Here is an 18,467-nt window from a genome sequence, read left to right as displayed (position 1 = left end):
CATTTACTAATTCCTTCCCAAAGCTTAGGGATAATCCTGTTGAGTGGTACAAGCAGGTAGAAAGATTCGTGAAGATCTCGAAGGTACTGTGGATTGATTTGAACACACTGTTCGATATCGTAGTACCCGGAGACTTGTGGACGGCGTGCAAGCTTAGTGTTGACTGGCCCACTTGTGAGCCAACGAGAGAAGCCAGGACTAATGGTCCATCTCATAGAGTCATGGAAAAATACGAGAGGGTAATAACATGGCTAAAAGAGAAAGTGCCGGTGCAAGACATAGACTGGGTAAAGATAGATCGAACTACCCAGGAGCCGAAAGAGACAGTCCATGAGTTTTACGAGCGATTGCTGAAAGCATTCAAACAATACAGCGGGTTAGATGTGATGGATCCCAAGGACATAGGACAGTTTGTTTCAAAGTTTGTCCTCGGATTGAGACCAGAAATATGCCTAATGATCCAGCAGCATCTGATCTGTTGGCAAAACAAACCGTTAGACGAGATCCTGAGATACGCAAGGTATTGTAGTGACGAGATAGACTCTAAGGCAAAGAAGCTTAAAGAAAAGTTAATGTTAGTGCAAATGCAAGCTGCTGGGAAGGATAAACAGCGGCAGCAGGGAACAGGAACGCCGGCAAAGAAACAGAATAATCAGAGCAGAGATGAGGAAGAAAGACCAAGACCGAGAATGGATATCGCGACACTGAAAAAGACGACGAGATGTCATCAGTGTAATGAGGTGGGACACTGGCGACGCGAGTGTCCTTACAATGTTGAGTTAGGGGAATTAGAACAGGAGGAGGAAGAGGTTCAGAACAACGTGGTTAAGGGAGCCACAGTCCCGAAGGGCAAGTTTGTCAAAGGGGGGACTCAGACTCCTCGAGCCCCGTTTCCTCAACCACCTCGCATCTCAAACGGAGGGAAAACCTACAGACAGATGCCATTGTTTGTAGGAGGAGAGGAATGCTACTACGTTGATCCTCTTACAGGGCAGCGGGCGAGTAGGGAAGAAGACTGTACTCTAGGAGCCGCCTTGGAAGTAGATCAGAGAGGACCATACGTAGAGGCGGAAATAGCGGGATGTCCTACAACCTTTTTGGTGGATACAGGGGCCACCCGATCCACGTTAAGATCTGCGGTAGTCCCGGGTCTGCCAATATCGGGAGAAACGGTACAGGTGGTAGGAGTTGCGAACAAAAGGATGACAAATCCCTTGACAGAACCAGTGTCAGTAAGAATAGGGAACTACAGTGACGAACATCAGTTCGTGATCTGCGATTCTAGTCCTGTGTGCTTACTAGGGAGAGATTTGCTGTGCAAACTAAATTGCACGATACATTGCACACCAGAAGGAGTAGAAGTGCAGACCAATGATGAGGACGCTGATTTTAAAGTCATGAAGTCGCAGGAATGCGTGGAACTATACCCTACCTTAACAGTGGAGGAGCTTCCACAGGATTTGAGGGAGAAAGTGTCAGCTGAGGTGTGGGATTTTACTGGAGAAGAAATAGGCTTGATCAAAGGAGTAGAACCAGTAAAGATCTTGGTAAGACTCAATGCCGAATATCCAAGAACACCACAATACAAGTTGACACCAGAGACGATTGCAGGAATAAAGCCTGTGATCGAATCCATGATTAAACAGGGAATACTGAAGGAGATCGTGGGTAGCCCATGTAACTCCCCGATCATGGGTTTGCAGAAACCTAGTGGAAAATACAGAATAGTACAGGATCTTCGAAAGATTAATAACATTGTTGTCTCATGTTGTCCAGTGGTACCGAATCCATCAGTGATATTGTTTCAGATACCGTTCCAAGCTGAATGGTTTACCGTGATAGATTTGTGTCAGGCTTTCTTTTCGATACCGTTGGATGAAGAGAGCCAATATCTTTTCGCTTTCAAGCTGGAAGATCGCGTCTTAACATGGTGTCGTATCCCTCAGGGGTATACAGAAAGCCCGTCGATCTTTAACCAGTTATTGAAACGAAATCTTGAGAGTCTAGTACTGCCCAAGAATTCAGTTCTGGTCCAGTACATAGACGACCTCCTAGTTGCGTCAGAAACTGAGGAAGCCTGTAGAGAAGACACCATCACCTTGTTAAATCACTTGGCCGAGAACGGACACAAGGTGTCTCCAGGTAAATTGCAATATTGTAAGACTGAGGTGCAATACTTGGGCCACAGGATTGAAAAGGGAAAGCGGAAGGTGTCTCCAGACAGAATAGAGGCGATTATGAAAATGAACGCGCCTACAACACAAAGAGAAGTCAGGATGTTTCTAGGTATGGTCGGTTATTGTCGACAGTGGATAGCAAACTTTTCACTGAAGGCCAAACCGTTACTGCAACTGACGCACAAAGGAGTGAGTGATCCGGTACCATGGGACAAAGACTGTTTGATGGCGTTCTTGCAGCTGAGGGAGGACTTATGTCGGGCCCCGGCTTTGGGAATGCCTGATTACACCAAGCCATTTTTGCTTTACTGCTGCGAAAGAGAGGGATGCGCTTTAGCGGTATTAGCACAGGTCCACGGAGACGCGCGCAGGCCAGTGGCTTACTTTTCGGCTACATTAGATCCAGTAGCCGCAGCGTTGCCCGGATGTCTCAAATCCGTAGCTGCAACGGGTGTCAGCATTGAAAGATCTGAGAGCGTAGTTATGGGTCATCAGTTAGAGGTGTATGTACCACATTCTGTAGAACTGTTAATGACAAGGACGAAGACTCAGCATCTGACAAATAGCAGGCTCACACGCTACGAGCAGGTCATACTGGCTGCCGAGAATGTGACCCTAAAGAGATGCTCTGTCTTGAATCCTGCAACCTTGATGCCACTTCCGAATGAAGTGGACGACGAAAATTGTACAGAACATGACTGCCTCGATGTGACTGAACTATGTACCAAACCGAGACCGGATATCGTAGATGAGCCATTGACAGACCCAGACGAAATTTTCTTCGTTGATGGTTCATGCGTAAGAAACGATGTCGGTCAGCTGAGAGCAGCTTATGCAGTATGCACGATTACCAGAGTTATAGAAGCCGCTTGCCTGGAAGGAGTCCACTCCGCACAGGTAGCTGAAATTGTGGCTTTGACTCGTGCTTGCCTAGCAGGCGACAGACTTCGAGTCACCATATACACCGATAGCCAGTATGGTTTCGGCGTAGTTCATGATTACGGGCAGTTGTGGTCTCAAAGAGGTTACATGACCTCCTCGGGTTCTCCTATTAGGAATGGAGAATTCGTGAAACTACTGTTAGAGGCTTTGCAAAAACCTATGGCCATAGCCGTGGTCAAATGTGTAGCCCATACAAAAAATACGGACTTTGTATCACTAGGAAACAAGTATGCAGATGAGGTGGCGCGTTACTGCGCAGAGCAGGGATATTCTCACACTGATGCAAAAGTGGGGGGAATCCAGGAAAGAACTGAATTGACCATGTTGTTAGATACTGTAGATACGTGGGATGAATTGAGAGCAGTACAGGAAAATGCACCAGATGAGGAGAAAAAGGGCTGGGAAACAGCAGGGTGCGAGAAAAGCGAAATGAATTTCTGGATGTCTGCCGACGGAAGGGCAGTATTACCAAATGAACTCATTAGTCCCATGGCAAGGAAATTGCATGGATCAGCTCACATAGGAAGAGATGCTATGGTGAGAGTATTCAGACAAACGTGGTTTAATCCTAAATTTAGAGTAGCGGCAGAAGCAGTGTGTCAGCGATGTACGATCTGTCAACAACTAAATGTGGGTAAAAGAACACCAGTTACCTTGAGTCACATAGGAAGGTCTGGGGGGCCTTTCAATAGGATGCAGATTGACTTCATAGAAATGCCTCCATGCAACAGACTTAGATACGTGTTAGTGATTGTTTGCATATTTTCTAGATGGGTTGAGGCTTACCCTACACGTAGGTGCGATACACTTACAGTAGCAAAATTGTTGCTTAGAGAGTTGATACCGAGGTTTGGGGTGCCATCCTCTTTGGAATCAGACAGAGGAACTCATTTCAATAGCGAAGTGGTGAAGATGCTGTGTTCAGCTTTGAATATCGATCAAAAGTTACACTGCAGCTATCGACCAGAAGCTTCAGGGATCGTAGAGCAAATTAACAGTACTATCAAGTCCAGACTGGCTAAAGTTTGTTCATCGACATCCCTGAGTTGGCCAGACGCACTTCCAGTAGTTCTTATGAGCATACGTAGCACACCTGATAGAAGAACAGGCCTCTCTCCACATGAGGTGCTAATGGGGAGAGCTATGAGATTGCCATCGGTTCCGACTGCAGCGCTAGTGAACATCACAGACGATTTGATCTTGGACTACTGCAAGGGACTATCTGATGCCGTTAATTCTGTGTCCCTCCAGGTCCAGGCTGCAGAGGTTCCGTCAGTACAAGACTTGTGCCATGACCTGAGTCCAGGAGACTGGGTCCTGGTGAAGAAGCATGTCAGGAAGAACTGCTTAGACGTGCGTTGGCGAGGACCGTTTCAAGTCATACTTGTAACGAATACCGCAGTGAAGTGTGGAGGTCTGCCAAACTGGATACATGCCTCACACACCCGAAGAGTGCCAACACCTCCAGAAGACACAGCTCCTCTCTCGGATGAGAATCCGGCGGGAAACGGAGAAGCCATAGAGGGGAAAAGCCAAGCTGTGGAGGTGATCGAAGAAGCTGAAACTGTGTTGGAACAGGACGACGAAGGTCAAGATACTAGCGAGACCGAAGTCGTCTCAGGAGAAGACAGTAACTGGGAGACTGAATCGGAAACTGAGCAAACTGAGAGTGACCAAGAGACGGGTCCTGGAACAAGGGGCAGAAAGACGGGAAGCGACAAAGCCATTTGGCCGGAGAGAAGAAAAAGGCCAAATTCGGAAGGAAAGAACGAAAGAACTCTTGCTCCTGTCGCTGAAGAGTCGGACCAGGAGGAAGAAACGGCAGATTCAGGAATTGAGAGTCCACGAAGATCAAGAAGGGTACGTGTGCCCTGCAGAAGGTACGCCACCCCAGAGTGGACTTATCTAGCAGATGTATTGGGGACAGAAATCTGGAAGGGTGAAGAGTGTGAAAGTAATCAATCTCGATCCATTTGTGGCAGTGGAGATATGGATGTTGGCACCTGGACTCGAGACTGAGGGGTTACTGACTTTCACACTTCCCATACCCCCACGTTTGAGTAAAATTCAAGATCTAGTGCTAAAAAGATTACAATTTCCAACAGCTGGTCAACAAATGACGGAAGAAGAAGAAAAAGTTATTCGCTTTGAACTATTAATAATTGTTGTGAAAGCTGCAGGTCCGAGAATAATTGTTGATGCTTAAAAGACTTTTGTACGTATGTTATGAAAAAGAAGATAACCTAGCACCGAGTGGAAAGAAGAAGAAAATTAGGGATTACATTTAGAGGACGGAGAAGGGCTAGGGTTGTCTGCTGCTAAGAAGAGAAAAGACATTGTTGTGAAAAAGATACCATAATAAAAGCACTTTTAAGACTGTGAAAACAAAAAGCAGCTGAAGACTGGACAGAGAGAACTTTTGCTAAAAGAAGCGAGGTACGCTGTTTGGTAACATGGAGAGCGGCAACCCAAACAGAAAAGCTAGATGTATAGTAGGTACACTTATAGCGATAGTGATATTCCTTATAATTACAGTAGTTACAATATCATACATAATAGGACATGAGGACGATGGAGAAATAGCGAATGTAAAAATTGTAACGACTTTGAAACCTGCTCTTGTGGGAAAGAAGGAGGAGAGCACTGATATACGTGAAAAGGCGTTACTTGCAGATGAAACTCGTAGATTACATATAGACGAGTCACAGGGAAACTTTAGGTCAAATGCATATGCCAAATTATTGTACGAATATATCGATGCCATGGAGGCCAAAGATTGCTACGTTTGTATGCAATTGCCGGCTTCTGTAGACGAAGGCATTAGATATCATCATCTCCCATTGACTTATGGGATAACATGTAGTTTACTGCTTAGTATATTTTATGGTAGAGAAGGATTTGAGTACTACTTTTCAAATTATGATTCGGTACTGCCTGAAGTTCCGAATTATAAGCAAATGAATAAGTGGGACTACTACAAAAAGGAAGATAGACTGGCTAAATTCTTTCTTCCTTGGGACACGTTAGATACATCATATGCACGTAGAAATAATCTGACTTGCAAAGTATCAGAAGTAGAGAAAAGATTTATAGCACAAGTAGATGATCGATGCAGACGGCAGAAGATTCTAAAAATGTCAGGACAATGGAAAATAGACTGGACAGAAGAAGAGAAGGCACATAAAAAGAAAGGTAGTAATGGTCCAATAGCATTGGATAGAGTGCAGAAAGGAAAATTATGTTTAACTCGAAGCAAAACGTATTACGAGAGTGAATTTGTAGGTGAAGTTAGTTGCGAGCACTCTTTTAGACTAGAGTATTACACAAAGGATTTTATGAAAGGGATGCAAGCTATTCCGAATGTATATTTTGTATGTGGGAGAAATGCCTATGTAAAACTTCCAGATAATTGGTATGGTTCGTGTTACTTGGCAATTGTCTTCCCCAAAATATATCACGCAAAGGATTTAGCGATTATAGAAGGAAAGGCTTCGAGGAGGACGAAAAGGGAAGTAGGAGATGCAGAAGTAGTAGGAGATGTATTTGGAGCGATGTTTCCATTGTTAGGTTTGATTCTTAACGATGTTAAGATTAGAAGGTTAGCAACAGTCGTGGATAGATTGTCTGCCAGCACTGCGAGATCACTAATGTTAGTAGAAGGTGAGATGCAGTCGATTAGAGCAATGGTTTTACAGAACAGACTTGCTTTAGATGTAATATTAGCAAAGGAAGGCGGAGTTTGTAAAGCTTTGAAAGTTCAGGAATGTTGTACTTATATTCCTGATAATTCAAAACCACTTGAGAAAGTCATACAGAACATTACACAGATTCATCAAGAAATTGAAGATTTATCAAAAGTAAATGTTTGGGAAAAAGTAGGAAACGGAGTGGGAAAGGTTGGAAGTTGGTTTGCTAATCTAGGCAAAGGTATAGTTTGGTATATTTTAAAGCCTGTATTAATAATATTAATTTGCATAATTACATTATTAGGATTAGTAAGATTGTACAAGTGGTATAGGTCGAACAAGTTACAAAGATCGATGAGAGACCAAGAAAGGAGACTAGCTGTCCTACAAGATCAGCAGTATAAAAGTTTAAGAACACTTGAGTCGATAAAAAGAGGAGATGATGTAACTAGTTCGGTATAAGAGATGTATTCAAATTGCTTTTAGTGATGACTCCTAAAAGTCATCAAAGGGGGGAACTGAGAGAGCGCAATTTGAACGAAGAGTATATCGTAACCATATTTAGACGTATATGTTATAAACGAAGAAATGAAACGCACATCGTAATGTAAAGTTGGCGACTATAGTATAAAGGCCAATGAATGTGACGACATGGTATAGGAAATGTAAATGTATTCACATGTTAAAATGCATTAGATTTAGAAGACCCGTATACATGAAGGGTAAATGTATAGGAATGTGTAGAAATGCTTAGGAAATGTAGAACGTGCACAGTAGAATTCGTGTACGTGTGTAACTTTAAATGTGTGTAACTCTAAATGGAGAAGCGGCGAGAACTGTAATGTGGAAAAGCATAAATGTATATGATAATGTAACCAAGGAGAATGCACATGTTATATTCTATATAGTCGTACTCTATATATATATATGTCTGATGTAGAATGTATTTAAGTATAACTAGGGCTTTTGCTAAAGTACGGATATATGAATGTAGGCTAAAGGTTATACTGTATAGAAGGTTTCTGTAGGAATACTGGAAGAGTTTAGGTCATTTGTGTTTGTAACCTGACTGACCATAAGTTCGAAGGAGCATAGTCACAAGAATGTAATTTAGAGGGTTTGGAAAAGTCGTAAATAGTTTGATGTGGACGTGAGAGCCGAGAAGTCTAGCACTTGTTAGATTTAAGGTGACAATGCCGGACGGAACTTGTTGTTCGAACGTGAGGAGAGGCACATGTTGAAGTGGACTATGTTTTGACAAGACCATTCACATGATCTAGAAGGTTAAGAAGTGTACAGATAAGTTAAGGCCTTGTCCAAGTTCCTATGACACTTGAGCCGAAAGAGTCAATAAATGTCGACGATGAGATGATGAAGATGACATCGAAAGGAGAAGGGTCAACTTAACGAACGACGCAAGGAATGGACAATGAAAGAAGCAAGAAGTTGACATCATCGGGGGAAGTCCGTGGTGGGCGTCAAGGGGCGTTCCACCCACACGGTGATTGTGTATTTTAGGGACAGCACCCCGGGGAGGAGAGCAGAGTCATCAGCAGAGCAATTAGCATTAGGCTAAGGCGAGAGCAAAGCGAAGGGTAGATGTATTGAGCAGATGCGCTAGGACATCAGAGCGCAAGGGAGCAGTAGGCCGAGGACCCTTAGAGAGCGGATGGGTAGGCAGATAGGGTACTGCTTCTGAAACTTAAGATTTCCTTTAGAGGCCAAGAGAGTTTGAACTTCCTTGGAAGTCAAACTGCTGACACCTTTTTAGGGAAGAGAACGTGCGAAGTAGGGTTGTCACATAGCATAGAGTAGGGACAGATTAACTTGATTATTGTTTTATCTTACTGCAGATGACGCAGAAGGAACCACTGCACACCGAAGCTTAAGGCGACTGATATTTTAATTGATTTTGTATTTTGTATACTTTGAGATTTTATCCTGAGTGGATTGTATCGTATTCAAATTAATCTTTATATAAACTCTTAAAACTTCATCAGTTGTAAGTGGTTCTTCAGAGTGGCGTCAGTTAATGGGGTTTGTCTAACCAATGCGGGGGGTGGTCTTTTCCTCAATGACAGATATAAGCGGTCCAAAACAGATGAATGGGATTCTTTATTAAATTTATCATAATCATAAATTGATATCAAAATCCCGTTCCCCGCACCATGTTGTAGATTATTAGACACAACAAGAGAAACCAAGGTGTCTACATACAGAATGAGTCCACCCATAAATGTATGAGTTAGGACCTGTTTCTATTAAACGTTCAATGCATTTGGAAAGGGAGTGGGATGACACAACACAAAATGGGGCACACTAGCACCAGAAAAATGTGGCATGGCACAGTAGAGTTACAGAGGGCTGAAATATAGATCGAAACATCTAATATCACAGCACTCAACTGGAATTCACTGGAGTCACAACATAGGCACCTGGGATAAAGCAATTATATCACATAAAGTGGACAGTTAACAGTGACTAGTCATGTGGAGAGTCGGTACAAAAGACAGAAGGCAGACATTGAGAAATTCATAGGTCACTCAACATCAACGATGCCCCTTGATCGTCGGTAAAATAAATCCTGATTACGTAATAAGCATGTGACCTGTTGCTCTTCCAAACCAAACTTACTGTGAGCAGAGGGTGGGGCAATGTTATAGTTGTACCACAAATGTAATATCATTACAAGTTGCACACTTAAATGTTTATTTTACTCACAGTAACCCGTAAAATTGTAAAAGCAAGTATTCTTATCAGGAGGACATTCAATAGCTGTTTCAACGCTATGCACCTCAGCGTAGCATATGATGGCTTCACCTAAACGAGAGAAGAGAGTGTTAGAGAGATGGAAGAGGAGGAGAGGGCAGGGGATAGGAGAGGAGAGAAGAGCAGAGCAGGGGGGTAGAGGTAGGGAGATGAAAGGAGACAAAGCCAGAGATTGAAAGTGACATCATGAGAAACATACCGGGAAGCATCAAGGAAGGTAAGTAGATTGAGAGAACCTTGTAGCTATATGAGCACAGCATAGGAAATAACGAATTGTGGATGAAGTATGTGTATACGTTTTCAGCACCTGTTTATATTACCAAACTCCACACCTTTTTGCCTCAATTGTCTTTACTTATGTGACAAAGCAGCTATGTTGAGAGATGAAATGGGATGCAGACACAAAGAGCGGCATTGCTTCCCCCACCATTCATGTTCATATGATCCTTTCAGTGCTGCTCACAATAATCTCAACTGTATTGCCAGGATATTGATTGCAGTTTATGTAGGCTCTGCTTACTGGCATATTATGGTAAGTATCTCCTTTACTGCTAGACAGAAACTACATTTGATTCATGCTACATTTTGGATCAGCTACTACTAGTGTATATCAGTTCAAATGAAATTAGATATTTCCCCTACTTCTGTATGATTAAATAATAGAAAATGTAATTCCCACAACTGGATGTGGTAAAATAAAACATTTGGAACTGCTCAGCTATTTCCCCAGGGTCCGGTCTTCTTCTTTTAGCAATTGTTTTCCAAACATGCAACACACGGCAAGACCTAAACTGAGAAGGTTCTCTTGCCTTTGAGGGAACAGCTAGGACCATAATACATACCATACCCCAATTTTATCAAGCCTCTTGCCAGACCGGCAGCTGAGTGCATCACAAGACAGTAAGAATAATTTTAGTGTTGAATGATGAATATTTTTTACGCTGCAGTGGTCACAACTGTATAGTTAGAGTTTCCACAGAAGAGTTTTTTTGTTTTGCTAATAACTTTGGCACCTTTTTAGGAAGCTTCACAAAACTTTCTCTGAAAAAAGTTCATCCACCTCAGCTCCATTCTGCAAAGTTTTAGGGCGATCTGTGACCAGCGGCTAAGAAGGGGAGGGGTTCCCAAAAATGTGATTCCTCATATTAATTACCATAAATGTTTAAAGCAGCTACAGACAAAAGCGGTAAAAAAAGGGGGTGGTGATGGACGGCACATCTGAATTCATCAAACACTCACACCCAGTCAAAAGATCTGGGTTTAATCCATCACCATCCATCACCACCCCCTTTTGTACCGCTTTTGGCCGCCATAAGTGTGGCAGGGCATGCTCAGACGTGAGTCCCTTGCTCACTTTGCCACTGGATTCAAGCAAGCCGGGCTGAAGACGGCTGGAATGCCAGAAACCGGTCCTTGGAAGCTTGTTTCCGGTCCAGGGAAAACATGGCTTGGCAGTTCGGGCTGGACTGTACCCATAAGGCACAGGGTCAGACTGATTTGCATATAGCCATGTCTGAACTGGTGTTGCAGAGTGGGCTAAAGAACGGTGATGGATTAAACCCAGATCTTTTGACTGGGTGTGAGCGTTTGATTGATTCAGATGCTCCGTCCATCACCACCCCCTTTTGTACAGTCAGCAGTCAAGGCAACCACAAGCTCGGGAGCACTGTCTGCAGCCACCAATGCAAGTAAAAGCTGGCCCTTCATAACCACCAATTAAGCGCCCAGCACTGGATGTAGTGCAACAGAGTGCCGCAACTTCCCAGATGACAGCCGAAGAAGCGTGTTCCTCTCGTCCTTTTTTTGTTGAAGACAACAAATCTCATACACAGAGGATAGCTACAGAGCTTGCTCATAAAAACCTCACAAATTCAGTAAGCTGTGGTATGTTGGAAGCTGCAAATAAAAGCACCCCACCCATCAAACAGAACAGCCTCTTTTATCATTCACTGTACCAACCTCAAAAATAATCATCAAAGAAAATTCTCAGCAAACACAGCCAGCAAAGTGCAATGAGTTCTGTGAGCTCCCAAGCAGCACCCAAAGCACTAAACTGCTGCTCACTCCAGAATATACCACCAGAGGCCTCCATGACATCCTCAATCGAGGGAATATATTAAAACTATTCAAATCTTCACCAGACCTGAACCACCTACAATCGAGAGATATACCTGCCAATGAATTCATTCCATCTACTGGATCTAACACGGGTGAATCTACGCAAGTAATACTGGCATCCCTGGCAACCCGGGATCTGATACTGAGGAAAATTTACCAATTTAGATCCTAGGGTATTACGCACAACAATACCAAGCACCCCTCGCTACCCCTCAATATTGGAAAACAGCCAGGCTCACACTTCCAGCTCCTCTTTAGCCCCCTTCTCAATACTGAGGTCCGCAAGAGGCAGCTCACCAACAGTAATCCCAGAGCCCACAACCGATCAGCGAAACCTTGATGGAGCAGATCGGCAATGGCTGCCGGGGGCTTTATCCAGAATTATGACCGATTGAAGCGTCACTAATTATGGTCTAACAATATGCTCCTGGAACTTCAACGGTTTTGTGCAGGAAAAACAATCCGCCACCACAATGGCCCTTTTAAAAGAACATGACATCATCCTCTTACAAGAAACATGGGCAGGAGAAAGCATCCCAATAGTGGGCTTCCTGGAGTTTAGGACACCTGCCACCAGGCAGTCCAAGTTTTGCAGACCAAGTGGCTGTCTTTCGATCTATCAAAACGTATTAAACAGATTTAATTTGAGGAGGATTGGCTCTCCGGAATTATTTTAGGAAGTTCACTTACTGACCCTCAGCTGCTTATCTTCAATGTTTATATCGCTCCCTGCCCGGCCAAGAAAAAAAAACCAAAATGAATTGCTTGATCAACACCGTCTGTGACTTATTTGGCAAGTATGGCAGCACACCCAGCATCATCTCTGGCAATTTCAATATCAATCTTTTCTGCAACCTTGCCAATTCCACAAGACCAGACTCCCCAAGACTCCCTCACATTTTGCATCCCAGTCAATTCCTGCTGGAAACAAACTTTCAACATTGGGCGATTACTTGGTCATGCAGTTTAGTAGCTTAGGATTAACCTCAATGGGTGATTCTCCACCGACATCCCACCTGCATGGACCCGGTCAGACGGCAGATCCTTTGTGTTTTAGGACTTCTCTCTACGGAGTAGAGAAATACTGCCCTTGATCAAGAGTTATCAAATTGCAATCAATCAATCAATCAGGAGTTTGCTAAAGCGCGACTACTCACCCGTGAGGGTCTCAAGGCGCTAGGGGTGGGGGCGAGGGGGGGTGCAGGTTCCATTCCATCAAGGAGGGGGTCTGTCGAAGAGCCAGGTTTTGAGGTTTCTTGCGAAGATGGGGAGCGATGTTGTCTGTCTGAGGTGGAGCGGAAGGGCGTTCCATGCTTTGGCCGCGAGGAAGGAGAAGGAGCGGCCTCCCGATCTGGTCTTTCTGGTGCGAGGGACCACGGCGTATGAAAGCTGGGCTGATCGTAGGGTCCTTTGGGGTGGTGGAATTTGAGTCGGCTGTTCAGGTATGCTGGTCCGGTGCAGTGGAGGGCCTTGTGTGCGTGGGTGAGCATCTTAAAGGTGATTCTCGCCTTGACGGGGAACCAGTGGAGTGTGCGCAGATGCTGGGAGATGTGGCAGTGTTTTGGCAGGTTGAGGACCAGTCTTGCGACGGCGTTCTGGATGTTCTGTAGCTTGCGGATGAGGTTTTTGTTTATTCCGGCGTAGAGTGCGTTGCCGTAGTCGAGTCTGCTGGTGACCAGGGTGTGAGTGACTGTCTTTCGGTGTTCGAGGGGGATCCATTTGAAGGTCTTACGAAGGAGGCGGAGGGTGTGGAAGCAGGAAGATGAGACAGAGTTCATCTGGTGGTCCATTTTGAGCTTGGAGTCCAGGATGATTCCCAGGTTGCGTGCGTGGTCTGTGGGGGTTGGCGGGTTTCCGAGGGCGGTGGGCCACCAGGTGTCGCTCCAGGCGTTGGGGTTTGGGCCCAAATTGCACCGCAAGGAGAGAGTGACCACTGGACACAAATTATAACACTATCCACCAGTACTCCACGCCATCAAGAACCTGCCCATACCCACTCAGGCAGTTTCATAGAAGACCTAAAGCAGAGAAAGTGGTCGGATTCAGCAGCCCTTTTCATGAGGTAAAAAATGCAGAGTCATATTGCATCAATTCCTAACCTCAAACACTCACGTTGTTAGTGGCTGGTCTTCCCTTCCAAACCACCTCCTCAATGAAATGCCAATCAGGAGGGGCCCAAGAAACCAAATCCCTCAATTTTGCATCTAAAAAAAAAACCATAAGGAAATAAAGATCTGAGAGGAACCAAGCACTCTGATTATCAAGAAGATCCCAGCAATAAAACCCTGGTCAATAACTATAAGCAAGCCCAAGTAGCTTTTAGGATCTCGACACGAAAGGAAAAACTGGCGGCCTCAGAGCAATTCTGGCTGAAACTCATCTCTGAAAGTAAAAACCCTAATACGAAGCAATTCTGGTCTCTTGTAAATAGGAGCACACAAAGCACAAGTGGGTACAGCAGTGCAAATATCAGCAAAGCTGTTTGGAGCGAGTTTTAATCTCTTCACTTCGGGGATATTAATGCAAATGATCCTCAAACCATTTCCTCTAGCCCAGGCCACAAAAGGTTCTCCTCCCTGGGAATGGGGAGCCAGAGACGAGCTCGCCCCACAAAAATTCAATAAGAAGATCCGTTATATAAAGATCCAGCAAAAACAAACAATATACTGCTAGAGCCCATGGTGCCTCTGGATGTTTTAAAAAACAAGATCTCACGCCTCATAACGAAAGCCAGAGCTGATTGGAGCCCCAGGCCCGAACAGCCTTCCCCAGGCAATGTTCAAATCTGACATCACCCTATGGTCTGAATACCTTACTCCTTTATTTCTTTACTGCAGTCTGCACAGCACGGTACCAGAGTCCTGGCGAGGAGCAATCATTCACCCAATTTACAAAAGTGGGAAGAGAAAAGAGCCAAAAAACTATAGAATTGTTGCACTTCTCGACGTGGAATCTAAGTACTATGCAAACATCCTATTGGAGGAGCTACAGGCCTGGGCCGAAACAACCGCGTGCCTCCCTTTTAATCAGATGGGTTTCGTGGCTATCACCGGTACTACAACTAATTTGTTAAAGCTAACACTCCTGATGGAGTAAGAAACAGCCCAACAGATCCAGCTGCACTCCTGCTTTGTGGACTTCAAAGCGGCCTTCGACCGTGTGCCCAGGGACCTGCTATGGCAGAAACTAAAATCATGGGGCATATCCCCACCGCTTCTTCTAGCAATAATCCAACTTAATACAAAAAAATGGATAAGAATTAAGCTGGGTGATGGCTCTCATGTCTCTAGGAAGATCTGTACTGAACTGGCATCAAACAAGGTTGTGATTGGCCCCACTTCTTTTTAATTTGTTTATATTTGACCTTTGCCCAGTACTCGAAAATGTAAACTGTCATCCCCCTCAATGAACGTCTTAACCGCGGCGGCAAATCAACCGCAGTGCGGGCGTTCTAAACGTTGGGCGGGGCTGCGATGGCCGTTGGCCGTTCGCAGCTCCAGGAAGGGAGTGCTTCCGTTGGCTGTTGGCTGACAGGAGCACAGAACGGGTTAAATGGGACCCGTATCACTAACCTGCTGTATGCTGATGACTTGGTGCTGTTAAGCCACACAAACGTGGGTCTCCAGAGGCTATTGAATGAACTGCTACCTTACACAACAAGAAATTGCCTTGAAGTGAACCTTACATAAACCAAAACAATATATTTTGGGAAGCAAAAAAAGTCAACAGAAAGGTGGCACTTAAAAGATGGGAAGCTTCAATCAACCCCCAGTTATAAATAGTTGGGCATCTTTTTCGAACAAAGAGGTAGTTTTACCAAGCATAAAGAAACACTGAAAATGAAAGCCTTGTCGTTAGAAGCGGCCACAGCAAAATTAGCAAAGCAGTTACTAGGCCTCAGCCTAACTCCCATGCTGCAAGTGATGAAGCCTAAGGTAATCAACTCCTTGACGTATGGGCACAACATCACTAAGGGCAAAACCAATGTTTTCATTAATAAACTAACAACCAACATTTTTAAAATAGCTTTTTGGTTACCAAGATCTGCCTCACCAGCCTAAGTGAGAATCGAACTGGGACTACAAGACCACCATGGAGAGGAGTCTGGCACATTTATCAAACTAAGTCATAGACTGTGCCGCGCCCAGGAGGGTTCCTTGGAGGCCAGAATATGGCATGAAATACAGAAAAACTAGGCCAGTCAAAAGCATTGGCAACGCCTAGACCGCAGTTTACAGTTACTAGGATTAAAAGATCTCTGGGAATTAAACCCCTCCTTCTCGGTGTTAAAGCCTGCTATTAAAAAAAGAGTCAGAGTGTGGTCCTTTCACTCGGACAGGACTACACTGTCAATGAGGAAAAACGGTTGGGCAGTAATCTCTAATTTCAAAGTGGGTAGTCAGCCACTCTATCTTTCAAGCACTACGCACTTTATTGGAAAAACAAGTTTTTAGCGCTGAGGATGGACGACTGGCCTTTTCTGAAGAACCTCCCCAAATGGCGCCGGCCAGGTTGCAGTACTGAATGCAGGTTGTGTGATTACCATTCTGAAACAATGGTACATATCATCTGTGCATGCCCCGCATTGCTCATGGCCAGTTGGTCATTGCTGCAAGGACAATTTATCAAGTTGGGAGTTTGATTGTGCCGCTCTTAACCCTGACAACACCAAGTTAAACACTGTGCTAACAAAATGTATCCACAAAGTGTCTTAGTATGGCGGTTGAGTGAACAGACTCAATAATAAAATAGGAGTCCAGAACACCAGAAAGCCAGAACAATGTCTTCCAGCAGAACATTCCTAGCCAATAATGCTCAACCAAATTTTTAGTAATTTTAAATCCACAGTTTTTTATATTTATCACTGTCATTTTATTGTTTGATTTAGCTATGTTTTAAATTGTAAATGGTTTGCTAAAGCAATCAATAAAGAGTTAACTAACTGCAAGCACAAGAAGGGGTGGTAAAGGTAGATAGACAGAGACGAGTAATGATGGTGATTCTAGTGATGATTTTCTGGGGGATTTTCTAACTTCACAACCACCTCCATACAAAATACTTCCTGTGGCTGGAGGGAACTACCACCTGTTAATCAGTGTACAGGTGCACCTGATGGTCAAGTTCTAGGAGCAGTAGCTCCTCCTCCTCCTGATACCTCTGCTCAAGTAGTAGGAACCCCAATCATTTTTCCTATAGTGACTAGGGTGCTACCAACTCTGAGTGACTCATACCCAGTGACAGAAACCCAAACTACCCCAGATCCTGTTACAACTCCAAACCTGCATATGCTTGTTCTTAACCCAGTCACATCAGGAGTTTTTCCAACAACTTACTCAACTAAGGTTGTCTATACCTCAAGAACGTTAGGTGCTGTTGGTCCATTAGATTTGGGTAAACGACCCCAAATAGTGGGAGCCTCTACTGGATGTGTGACTAGAGAGTAGGCGAGTGATAGTCCTGTAACACATTGTCCCACAAGACCATTTGATGTTATAAGACTAAGAGTAGAATTGGATTGAATTATAAAAGGACATTTAGGGCTGTCTGCATTGACAAGAAGAGCTATTTTTCCTGTGTAGTGAAAGCACTTGATGGTGTTGCTGGAATATGAATTTACTTTGAAAAAACTAAAACAAGAGCCATTTAGAAAAACAGGAGTAGTTGGTTTAATGAAATGCTTTGTCTGGGAAACAACCACATGAATGGGTCTGAGAATGGTCTTAACATACATTCGTTCTGATTGCCAATTATATACAGTCGTTGGAGCATCACAAAACACTTTAGATCTTTTATAGAGAAAGGAATGCAGGCATAGTTATAGGGTTTAAAATCAGGCCACCTGATAGTGAATACAGGCGGGACTCCATCTTGTGTGGACACAATAAGGGCCAGTAGGTGAAGGGCCCAGATGTTCAGTATTGAAAGCACATGATTGTTGCATGCACTGATTGACTGAGTGTTCCTAACTTCATGTGGCATCTAACTTTATGGTGTTTTAGGAATGCAAGCACCCCTCCAGCCATATGTGCGTTCTTAGGGCCAATCACCTGGGACCATTGTGGTGCTGCTGCCTCTCCGTGAGACTAATCTGGGCTTTTCCAGTTTGTATGTTTGTCCCCCTGGTTGCGTGCCATTCCACCTGCGATCTGTCGATCAGCAGCCTCAGGTCTAGGTCACAGGGCCTGACTGACTACATATTTCTTACTCGTGTTGATGGAGAAGTCATCTCAGGAGATTTCGACAACAGAGCCTTGATATAGTTTTTGAATATACATGTACTGTTCCATAAATTCAGATCAGCATTAACATTGTGCATGGGATTCTCATGAAACCTAAGAAACAGTTACTGCAGAATAAGTAGTTGACATATCTAAAAGTCAGAATTTGCAAATAAATGTCAGAATGTTTGGACAAGGCAATACCCTTAGCAACAGCTTTTAGAGAATCTGATTTAGTGGGCCTCAAGAAACAGTAAATTTTCATAGCTACAGGCAGGGTTTAGGCTTAGACCGTAGACCAGTAATTAAGGATTTGTGCGATTTGTAAGAAAACTGTACTACTGGGGAAAGGTCACTAACACTGTGCGCAGTAATACGCTACGTTTGTGGAGTGTGCGTAGTTTGTGGTACTACGCAAATTGCACGTAGCACAGTGCGAAAAAGCGTAGCGTAGCGGGCATTTTTTGCTTGCTTGCGGTCCTCAGCGTCAAGTTGCCGATCGTGAGCGTGTGAAATAAACCTCCCTTCAAGATTCTCAATGTGGGGAGGTCAGGTTC

The 18,467-nt window shown here is 44.1% G+C and overlaps 1 long non-coding RNA gene across 1 annotated transcript in view; it reads right to left on the bottom strand.

Moving 5' to 3' along the window:
* The window catches only part of LOC147668105 (uncharacterized), a 158,825-nt gene that overhangs the window by 25,628 nt on the left and 114,730 nt on the right, over positions 1–18,467 (bottom strand). The window contains exon 3 of the long non-coding RNA XR_015304159.1: positions 9,527–9,625. This is a non-coding gene — a long non-coding RNA (uncharacterized LOC147668105). The remainder of the gene's footprint in view (positions 1–9,526; positions 9,626–18,467) is intronic.

Source organism: Lissotriton vulgaris, unplaced genomic scaffold, assembly GCF_964263255.1.
Source record: "Lissotriton vulgaris unplaced genomic scaffold, aLisVul1.2 SCAFFOLD_1502, whole genome shotgun sequence".
NCBI lineage: Eukaryota > Metazoa > Chordata > Amphibia > Caudata > Salamandridae > Lissotriton > Lissotriton vulgaris.
The sequence above is the reverse complement of the archived record's forward strand: the minus strand, read 5'-3'. Positions and strand labels throughout refer to the sequence as shown.